The sequence below is a fragment of the Podarcis liolepis genome, assembly GCF_965112155.1.
Source record: "Podarcis liolepis genome assembly, chromosome: 4".
NCBI lineage: Eukaryota > Metazoa > Chordata > Lepidosauria > Squamata > Lacertidae > Podarcis > Podarcis liolepis.
Genome location: NC_139558.1, coordinates 57,705,697 through 57,717,007, shown reverse-complemented (window position 1 = coordinate 57,717,007; position 11,311 = coordinate 57,705,697). Strand labels below are relative to the sequence as shown.

Genomic DNA, 11,311 nt, shown 5'->3' with positions numbered 1-11,311 from the left:
TATTTTAGTTTGAAAGTGAGAGGGCAGAAAGGTGCTGACTTCTGTAGCCAAGGAAGGTGCTCAGCTTCTTCACATTCAGTCCCCTCTGCTGTAGAACAATCCACAGTTTCTTCCTTCTAACATTGACAAAATAGGCAATCCATCTTTTTCCACCAAGTTATTTCTACCTATCTAAACACAAGTCCTGCTTTACTAGGGAATTTTAAAAAAGAGTGTCTGAACTGACCTTATTGGCATATCCTACAGCATGTAGTCCTTCTTCCAATTGTTATGCCGCAGAATTGTAGATGTATCTGAAAACCATGTGGAGATTGCCTGATGGGACACCTCTTAAGCATTTGGTGCAAAAACACAGAAAGGAAACATAAGAGGTGGTGATTAATATGTAGGTATTTACAGCTGTGGAATACAAGGGCACAAGAATACTCAGACTTCACCTGTTTCTCCATAATTCACAAAAATATTTGTTAAAAACTTAGCTTCCCTTTGCTGCAACAACATGACCTATGGTGCAATCCTCAAATTATTTCCTTGGAAATGCCCTCTTTAAACTGATTATCCTTCTTACCTTTATACCAAAGGTCTAGTGTCTAAGGAATCAACATCTTTCTATCAAGCTCAGCTTCCTTGATATTGATATTCTCCTTTCTTGTGTGCTGATCTAAGGGATAAAATAAATGGCTATTGCAGTTAGGCTCTGGCAACATAGTCATTTGACTGCTTCACTCAGATCACATTTCAGTGTGTAGTAAGGCAATTGATGAAGCAATCAGATGACCACTTGTAAATCTAATTTGATTCAACGCACACTCACACAGTTATAATGTGGGGATACTGAACTGAAGACAGGAAGAGGATGGAAGAAGGATTGTATATATGCTATCCCCACTCTCAACCTCTGCTAGATTTTAAATCCCGTTTGGAACAAAACCTACAGGCATGGAAGCTGTATATACACATAAGTTTTGAACTTGCGGTTGGCATCTTGCAAACAGTAGAATCCCTAGCTGTGTCAAAAAAGGCTTTGCATTAAACAATTGCCATGTGTTTTGTTATTCAACAAATGGGGGAGGGCTCGGGGCCTTGACATGCAAGTAAGGCTATTTTTGCCTATTCCATCCCCCTCCAAAAGTTACTCTCCACATGCTTCCAAAATCAGCTTCGGAGGATTTGGAAACCATCTGGAACAGCATGGAAGGTGGCATGAGGTGCTGTAGGGGGAATGGGGAATAATGAAAAATTGCTCCCCACCCCGTCCATTTTAGGAAGCCCCTTTAGGTCAAAGAGTCTTTGTTCAACATCAGGGATGCTACTGAATGCACCCCATAGGCTCTGCTCACAAACACTTGAGAAAAACAGGCACTAGGCCACTCTCTTTCTACATGCACCATTTCCCTGAATCTCTGTGAGCAGCTGCAGTGCATTCAGAGAAAAGGTAAGAGGCGATGTGACCAAAGTTTACACAATATTGCATGACATGGAGAAATTGGATAGAGGAAAGAAGTTCTCCCCACTTTCTCATAACACTATGAATTGTGGGCATTCAAGAAGATGAATGTTGAAAGTTAAGGGCAGATAAAGGGAGTTTTTCACAGAGTGCATTGTTAAACTTCCACAGGAGGCAGAGATGGCCACCATCTTGGATGGCTTTAAAAGAGGATTAGACAAATTCAGGGAAGAGAAGGCTACCAATGGTTACCAGTGCATGCTCAGAGAGAGTAATGCTTCTGAATGCCAGTTGCTGGAAAACACAGAGTAGCAGAGTGCTCTTGTGCTTTGGTCCTCCTTGAGGGTTTCTCACAGACATCTGGTTAGCCACTGTGAGAACAGGATGCTGGACTAGATGGGTCATTGGCCTGATCCTCTTATGAATTGCTTGAGCAGCCTTCCCCCCCTTTTTTCAAAATGCCAACCCCTCTATCCCTTTTCTTTGAAATATGATTGATATCTGCTGCTATTCTAAAAGTTTTCTCATCCACTGAATCAGAAAAGTGTCCACGTCCAATCAGCAATTTGCTGAACCCTTTTAACAAGTTCTTGGATTGTGTAAAGCCCCAATACTATCATGTGTCCGTGCTCTTTATAACTTTCACATAAAAGTCAAATAAAATAAATGAATAAAATTATAAATTTTTAAGTGACGAGATCTTCAAGGGTAATAAGTCAAACCAGATTGAAAATAAAGTGCCAAAGGGCACATGGCAGACTCTTTCACACTAAAACTCACTCCACTTCATAAAATGTTTTTGGGGGGCACATTGTATAGTGTAATATATTCAGAATCCCAAAATTATGAGACAGATTTACTACTGGAAAGGCAGCTCAATTGTATCGCCATCCTGAGTAGAAATGGGTATATTGCTCAAATTTGTCTGAGCTGCAGTCTTATTATATAGTCACTGAACATGTAATTACACCATCTATTATTATAATTGCTTTGTCCTCTGAAGACATCTGAATATAATTAATAAGACAGGGCAAAATTATATGTTATAAAAATATTGTATGGTACATCCTGATACAAAGATTCCCCCCTCCCCATACTAATACTCTTTTAAGTCTGCTACTTCATGCTCTTCAAGGTACAAAAGCTTTCTAAAGTGGGGGGGGGGGATGACAACATATTTTGATTTTTGCAGACAGTGTTTATAATAGAACAGGTAAGGCTAAATGTATGAAAGCAGTATTGCTTATACTAGTTGATCCAGCTTAGGACTAGCTATAGATATATGTGAGCAGACTGCAGACCCCCTGGCTGGGTGATGAAACCCAACATGCCAATAGATAGAATCATAGAATCATAGAGTTGGAATAGACCACAAGGGCCATCGAGTCCAACCCCCTGCCAAGCAGGAAGCACCATCAGAGCACTCCTGACATATGGTTGTCAAGCCTCTGCTTAAAGACCTCCAAAGAAGGAGACTCCATCACACTCCTTGGCAGCAAATTCCACTGTCGAACAGCTCTTACTGTCAGGAAGTTCTTCCTAAGGTTTAGGTGGAATCTTCTTTCTTGTAGTTTGGATCCATTGCTCCGTGTCCGCTTCTCTGGAGCAGCAGAAAACAACCTTTCTCCCTCCTCTATGTGACATCATTTTATATATTTGAACATGGCTATCATATCACCCCTTAACCTCCTCTTCTCCAGGCTAAACATGCCCAGCTCCCTTAGCCGTTCCTCATAAGGCATTGTTTCCAGGACTTTGACCATTTTGGTTGCCCTCCTCTGGACACGTTCCAGTTTGTCAGTGTCCTTCTTGAACTGTGGTGCCCAGAACTGGACACAGTACTCCAGGTGAGGTCTGACCAGAGCAGAATACAGTGGCACTATTACTTCCCTTGATCTAGATGCTATACTCCTATTGATGCAGCCCAGAATTGCATTGGCTTTTTTAGCTGCCGTGTCACACTGTTGGCTCATGTCAAGTTTGTGGTCAACCAAGACTCCTAGATCCTTTTCACATGTACTGCTCTCAAGCCAGGTGTCCCCCATCTTGTATTTGTGCCTCTCATTTTTTTTGCCCAAGTGCAATACTTTACATTTCTCCCTGTTAAAGTTCATCTTGTTTGTTTTGGCCCAGTTCTCTAATCTGTCAAGGTCGTTTTGAAGTGTGATCCTGTCCTCTGGGGTGTTAGCCACCCCTCCCAGTTTGGTGTCATCTGCAAATTTGATCAGGATGCCCTTGAGTCCATCATCCAAGTCGTTGATAAAGATGTTGAATAAGACCGGGCCCAAGACAGAACCCTGTGGCACCCCACTAGTCACTCTTCTCCAGGATGAAGAGGAACCATTGATGAGCACCCTTGGGGTTCGGTCAGTCAGCCAGTTACAAATCCACTGAGTGGTAGCATAGTCAAGACCGCATTTTACCAGCTTCTTTACAAGAATATCATGGGGCACCTTGTCAAATGCCTTGCTGAAATCAAGGTAGGCTACATCCACTGCGTTCCCTTCATCTACCAGGCTTGTAATTCTGTCAAAAAACTAGATCAGGTTAGTCTGACATGACTTATTTTTCAGAAATCCATGCTGACTATTGGTGATCACAGCATTCCTTTCTAGGTGCTCACAGACTGTTTGCTTAATGATCTGCTCCAGAATCCAGATGCTGCATGTACATTTCTTCCCACTGAGCTGAGGCTGCACAAGCGAACAGAAAATTGGCTAAGAGAGCAAAGTAGTATTTGGGAAGGAGAGCAGAAGGGGCACTGGACTGACTATCTTTGTCCCTAGAAAATAGCCAGTCGATACAGCTGATTCCTACAGGGCTTTGCATGTATAGCTCTCCAAGGTGCTCTGGAGCTTTATTGTCAGAACATGGTCATCTTCTTCACAATGCCCCTACTGGAACTAAGATCTGCCTAATTTAGGCACGATGCTGGCCGACCTGTGCACTGGAAGTTGGAGCTGCTGAACTGATAGAGAAAACAGGGGTGAGTCCTTCTTTAAGAGCAAGAGGGTTGTCTTAGTAGGGAGTTCAGAATCCTTCCTCCAACTTGCAACCTACCTTTCCTCAGTTTTTTTTAAAAAATAATTTTTATTAACTGGCCAATCACATCAAATTAAATCATATCACATAAATTCCGAATTACAAAGCCGAATTTTAAATTTTGTTGGGGGGACCCATATTTCAAGATCCGAAGGGGGATTCTGATCATCTTCTTGCTGCTGCGTTAATGTCCCAATCAGTCCAAATCAGTCCAAACAAAGTTCATAGTTCTATCCCATCTTATCTTGCTGTTTCCACATCACATCTTGTTCATATATTTTCTTTTTTTCCTTTATGATCTCTTCTGATAGTCTCCTTAAGCCGATAAACACCAATAGTAATAATAGTCCTGTGTGAATTTTCCGTTCTTCCAATCCTCAAATCGAGATGGTTTCCATATATCGTCTCCTTCATAGATAACATCACTCTTTCCATCATAGTCTCGTAAAGCTGTCGCTCTTAAGTCCCACTGAGGAGTTTAACCCACAATATATAAACAGCTCTATTTCTCTCTTTCTCCTCCCAGACTCAAGACGTCCGACAGAACTTCCCAATATGACGACAGCATTTTTAACTGCGTCATTCCCAAGCTCTTACACATTCCACGCTCTTCTTAAAACGTGCTTTGGTTCGAAAGTTTATCTCCACACAGCCTTAAATCCACAGCTTAAGGCCTATAAAACAACATTTCTGACTCATAAGGGGAAGGAATTCTTGTTTAATCACATAGGGAAAGAAGGAAGTTTTTTCCCCTCCCCCATCAGTCATTTGCCGTACCTTGTCTTGGCATATCTTCTCATGTTTTATTCTTATCTTGTTTTGTCAGAGATCTCTTATGTTAGCAGTCTTTACTCCCCCTTCTTTCTTGAAACATGTGCATTCCTTTCATCCAAATTGTTTCCTTTGAAGTTCTGCATCTAGTGGCGCGAATCAGAGACGGCGTTCAGGAGTGCCGAAATCCCACAGGAGGACTTTGTGCCTAGTGCCCCCACCCCCACAAATTCGGGGGTGGTATAGGGCACAGCAGGCAAGGGCCGTCCCCCCCACAATCCTGGGGGGGGGGTTAAGGAGGCTAATTATCCTCAGTTTGACCCCCAATATTACTTTTGCTTCCAGGTGGGCTCCGATACTGAAAGTGAGCCAAGCTTGGAGAAAAAGATTGCATGGAAAAAGTAGTGTTAATTCCAGGTTTGGGAGGGCTCTGGCACATGACATTTTTCATGAGCTCACTTAATGAATCTTCCTCTACATGCAGTTAGGTATATGGAGGCTCTTGCTTGTAGCCTAGCTGCGGACTGGGCCCTCAACAGATGCCCTGGCAGAAAACCTGCCATATTAAGCAGTTGGTGGAGGGGACCGAGGCCTCTTTTGCTGCCTAAAAAAGGACCCTTCTACTCCATTGATTTTGATGAGAGCACATCACATCCAAGTTTAATTATGCCAGTTTGATGCCATCATTTCTGATTTGGCTTGTCATGTCTACTTTGGCTTCTTCATTGTCAGAAAGAGACATGCTGATGACCTTGTCATAAACATTAATGAATATTAATTAATCTGCCACAACTAAGTATTTTAAAATACTGTTTAAACCCCAAAGTGAGGGGTTTCTTGAAGAGAGATGGGTTGTTGTTAGAGTTTTCTCACTTGCAAACTACAGAACACCTAGCACATTCACATAAACACTGCATTTGTTTTCCATTGTGAAACCTCAGCAGTTTCTCATCCTCTGGTCTTTAACAGAATATCTTTCAAAACAAACTTGAAGAGTAAGCTTATATTAGAATATATTATTCTAACTCCTGATTTAGGGATGCTTCATTAGGAAACATGCTAGGGCCTCCATAAGCTCAATCAATCAATTCTATTTAAAATTCTTCACCAGAGGTAGCTCCGAAAGTACTCTAGTATTTGACATTTTGCTTTAGAGCTGAAGTACAGGAAAACAGGCCACGTGTGAAGGTCACTGACATTTCGTCAAAGTGTCAAGCAACATTGTGAGATTTTCATTTATTCATGTAAGTCATGGCTCATCTTCAAATAGGGTGAGTTTATATCTTTAGAGTAAGAAAAAGAACAATTATGGACTCAGAAACCTGAGATGTAAAATAAATATGTGCTGTGTGTATGTGTCTGTTTTATTGTATGTAAAATAATATGCACGAGACAGATACAAGGCAGATCTGCAGAAACTGATTGACACTTTCCAGAAATAGATGGGGTAAAAGCCATTAAAAATAATTGTAAAAGCGCATTTTGAGTTAGCTCAGTAATTGGTCAATTTTCCCGTACAATTGTTGGTGAAATTTTTAATGGCATATAACTTTCTTCCTTTCATGGGAACAGCATGAAATATTGCTAAATTCAAAACAACACAGAAAATAATAGAGACTCTATTATATAATAACAGTGATAAAACTAGAACACAATATACAATACTGCAATAGCTTCACTTAGCTTCTGAGTTTTGCCTTTTGCTTGCTGCTGATTATTATGCTGCAGTTACTTTCTCTCTTTTTTGGTAACAAATAGATGCACTTTATCTGGTAGACTCTAGAGCAATGATTCTTTCCCATGGGATCTCACTGCACACTTAATTTTTGTGGCCTGCCCTCAGCAGAACATGGACTTAAAAACTCATCTTTAGATTGCTAGGATGGTGTTGTGGATAAAATTATGAACCTGACCTGGGAGAGATGGTCAAATACCTGTTCAACCACGAAGCTCATTGAGTAACCAGTTGCTGGATCTTCACCTTATATTACAGAATTGTTGCGAGAATAAATATTAACATCCTTAAAAGTCCACCACATAATAGATCCTGCCAGGAAATAGGATTCCATTTCACAAAAATCAACATGTGATAAAATAAACAATTCTTAGAGCTGATTTATCAAGGTTTTTAGCTTGCTAGAATGTAATTGTCCTAAATATGGTGCACATGAATATTTGATGCTTTCAAATAACTTTGTCCAATAAGAATCTCATTAAACAAGGGGGGGGGAGACAATGATGGAGTTGGAAAGCCTTATTGGATCCCTGAATTCCCCTTAACATGACTTACCCATCTCCACCTTAAGAAATACCATTTATTTTCCCCTTATCCACCCACACCCATTATCTGGATCTGACTCACCCAGGAGAAGAATACTTTTAAAAACAAAACACCTTCCCTTATTAGTTGTGTGATGCTTCCCCAATGTCACTTCACTGTTGGTGACACTCTTGCAGAATACCACAATGAAAGAAAGACCCACCAATGCACTAAGAACATTTTTGCTATGAAAAGTTATAGGATTCCAGTAGGGTGCCACAGGATATGCATTGGGGTTGAAGCAGTATATGTTAATAAATCAGTCCACCAAGGCTGCATTTTGTGATTGGTATAATTCACATGACCATCTGAGAGAGTGTGAGAACAGAAAGACCATCTCATATCCTCCACTGTACGTGTACTTTTAGAATGTACTTTCACTTCTGTTGGTTGTCTCGGGGCTGAAAGAGAACAGTCACCATTATGCTTTCTCTGTGTAAAGTCTGTAGATAAGACATAGAATAGAACTACAGAGTCTCCTGCTTATTGCTGTACGATGCCAGGAGAATAGTGTGCATAATTCATTATGATTTGTGTCACTGGGGTGTCTGGAAAAGAAGGGAGAAACTTTCCCAGAACCATGCTCACCAGAGGACGCCCAGAGGAATGGGGGGCTGCCGACACCCCGGGGCATTTTCTAACAGTATGGCTATCCTAAAAGATCTGCAGGTGCAAACAGTACTGAAAGTAAGGTGAATAACTACCCCAATAACATCATGAGCACAAATCATTATAAGTGCACAAAAACCTGCATGATACTTCTAACTGTACACTGCTCACCTCCAGTAATTGTTCATGTTTTTTTTTTCCTTTTATAGAAGAATGAAGGGGAATTTGCTCTACTTTCAGCCCAAGTAGTGTACAGCTCTTTTTCTGTCACTATAATTAGGCTAGAAACAAACATTCCTTCTGATGCCCCAGTTGAAAAGCCACAGGAGCACCCCCCCACACACACACACACAAGCTGTAAGACTTTTGCATAGACAGCCCTACACAAAAACCCCCATACAGCCTGTGCATTTTAAAATTCAAAAGAGTCATTTGGCTCTGTGTTCCTATTGCAGGCACAACTGAGGCATGATAGCATTAAATTTGGTGCTTCACAGTGTGCTACTGTGCTCAACCAGCCAAACAACTCTGATGGCCTAATCAGCATTATTTATGGGTGATTAAACTATGGGGCAAATGTTTCCCTCTCACCTTTAACACAGCGGTATGAGCTGAAGAGTGCCAGTTGAGCCTCATCCATGTCAAAACGATAAAGATCTGGAACAAGATCTACATGACTTTGAAATTGGCAGGCAATTATGTATATAACTTTAAAAAATAAAATAATGCCTGGCTGATAGTTGATCAATGATCAGGGATCAATAGCCCATATTTTCTCAGAGAGTCAGACAATTAAGCTCAGTTTAACCTACAGAAAGGCTTCATCATAGGAACTTTTCAAGTCTGCTTACCAGGGCTGGTTACCTCACAGTTGTATAGACTCCTGAGGTCAGTTGGTTTCCCCAGACAGCTTCCTCCATGGCTGTTCCCATCTCCCACACCAGAGATGGCCTAGAATGTTTTCAAGTCCCTCAGGTAAAAAATGGAATTATGCTTATGGACTTGTTGGTATCTGTGTGTCTCAAGAGAAAAAAGGAGTGTGCCTCCAGGGGTAAAGTCAAACCATCGTGTTAGCAGTATGTAACTGACTGCAAGCCTGGGCAGTGTGCACAGAGGGCTTGGACTGCCCAGACCCCCTTCTTGGCCTTGCTGATGTGGTCCAAAGGAAAGCAGAGCAATACGTTTGGCACCAGCTTGGCTGCAGGAGTTGCCGGAAGGAGGCATATAGAACACCATCCAACTGTCTTAGGGATTCCACTCTGGATTTGTGTAGGGTTTACTCCTTAGTCTTTTCTTCTCCCAAAGATATTCCACAATGCAGCTGAGGTCTAGGAACAGAGTTTTCCTTCTCCTAGATGGGCTACTTCCCCAGGTTGATGAGCCCCATCTGCCCCTCACTTCCCTCTACAACATGTGCAGAAACCTCCATTTTGGCTGTTGTATCCTTTCAAAGAGGGACGCGGGTGGCGCTGTGGGTAAAACCTCAGTGCCTAGGGCTTGCCGATCGCATGGTCGGCGGTTTGAATCCCCGCGGCGGGGTGAGCTCCCGTCTTTCAGTCCCAGCTCCTGCCCACCTAGCAGTTCAAAAGCACCCCTAAAATGCAAGTAGATAAATAGGTACCACTTTCTAGCGGGAAGGTAAACGGCGTTTCCGTGTGCTGCGCTGGTGCCGGCTCACCAGAGCAGCTTCGTCACGCTGGCCACGTGACCCGGAAGTGTCTCCAGACAGCGCTGGCCCCCGGCCTCTTAAGTGAGATGGGTGCACAACCCTAGAGTCGGACACGACTGGCCCATACGGGCAGCGGTACCTTTACCTTTACCTATCCTTTCAAAGTGCCATTGAAATTGGTGAGATGCTTTTCAGCAGCAGCATCCCAAGTCTCGCCAAAGTTACTTAGTGATGTTCAAGCTCTAATTCAAAAGATTTTTTGAGTAGATGTACCATTTGTCTCATCTGCTCAATTTTCTAGAGCTTGTCTCCACATGCAGGAGAAGTCCCTAACCAAGGGTTTGAGACCCATTGGCTACCCTCTCCTGGTTTAAGCAGCCAGTAAAAGCCATTCCTGTAGTGTGACTGTTGCTGCATGCTGGCAACATCTAGAAGCCACAGGTGAGAGCTGAGTGCAGGTGGATGAACTACCTCAGAAGGGGCATAATGTGTGAACACTAGAGGTACTACCCCTCCTCTAACACCCCATGCATCCCTTATGGACTAAAATGCAAAAAAAGGGGGGGGGAGAGACAGGAAAATATGGACTGTACTATAACTGTACTAATATTCAAACATGGCCACCTGAATAAATATCGCAGTCTACATGACTGTACACTCTCCCCCCTAAACTGATGTGCTGTATTCTAAGTTTTTAAAATTCACAAATCAGTCAGTGGCATCCACAACAAAGGGAAATTTTAAGGCATGTATTTTGAAGTACAAAATATCACATACATTTTGAAGACGTTGTAGAATACTATGTAGAAATCTCATTCCCCTTCTGAGACTTTCTGTGTGTGAGGCAGGCATGAAATCTGCACTAAGAAGGATCAAAAGTTGTGTGTTATCAAATACGAGTTGTTTCTTTCATCAATACATAGCACAGTCAGAGATTATTTTACTGGGGGGTGTAAATAGCCATGAGTCTGGAACAGTGGTATCAAAATACAATCTTCCAGATGTAAGATCCTCAAGTCTTGTCAAATATTGTGACTCGATATCTGCCTTTGAAGCCTATTAAAATACTAGCTAGAGTCAAAGAGCTTAATTCTGTCAGTAATGCCACAACAGTTTACGCCAGCTGAGAATTTGACCTGTAGCCTCTTTTTTGAATTGCCCTCCAGTCTATTAAGCTTACAATATTTTAAAAAATAAAATCAAGAGGCAGCGCACTTGCTGTGTCCAGATGCAGAAATGAGAATCACCTTAGCAGCTGGAGATACAGCAGGGGGCCTGAAACTCCTGCAGCTTATAATGCAGAAGTGGTGATTGAAAGCAAGGTTGGGGCCATCCACTCATATGCACTATCATTGGGAGCATATTGGGAGCCCATTTAAAGCTTTTTTGGTACTATTTTTGAGTGTGATCTCCTGAAGAGTACCATTAACTGAAAAGTTTCAGCTGCTGCACT

At 42.0% G+C, this 11,311-nt stretch overlaps 1 long non-coding RNA gene across 1 annotated transcript; it reads right to left on the bottom strand.

Moving 5' to 3' along the window:
- Positions 1-225: 225 nt before the first annotated feature.
- LOC310705659 lies at positions 226-10,939 on the bottom strand. Its single transcript, XR_014525437.1, has 3 exons — positions 10,636-10,939; positions 9,041-9,159; positions 226-329 (listed from the first exon to the last, which is right to left on the bottom strand). It is a non-coding gene; the product is annotated as an uncharacterized lncRNA (long non-coding RNA).
- Between the last annotated feature and the right edge of the window lie 372 nt (positions 10,940-11,311).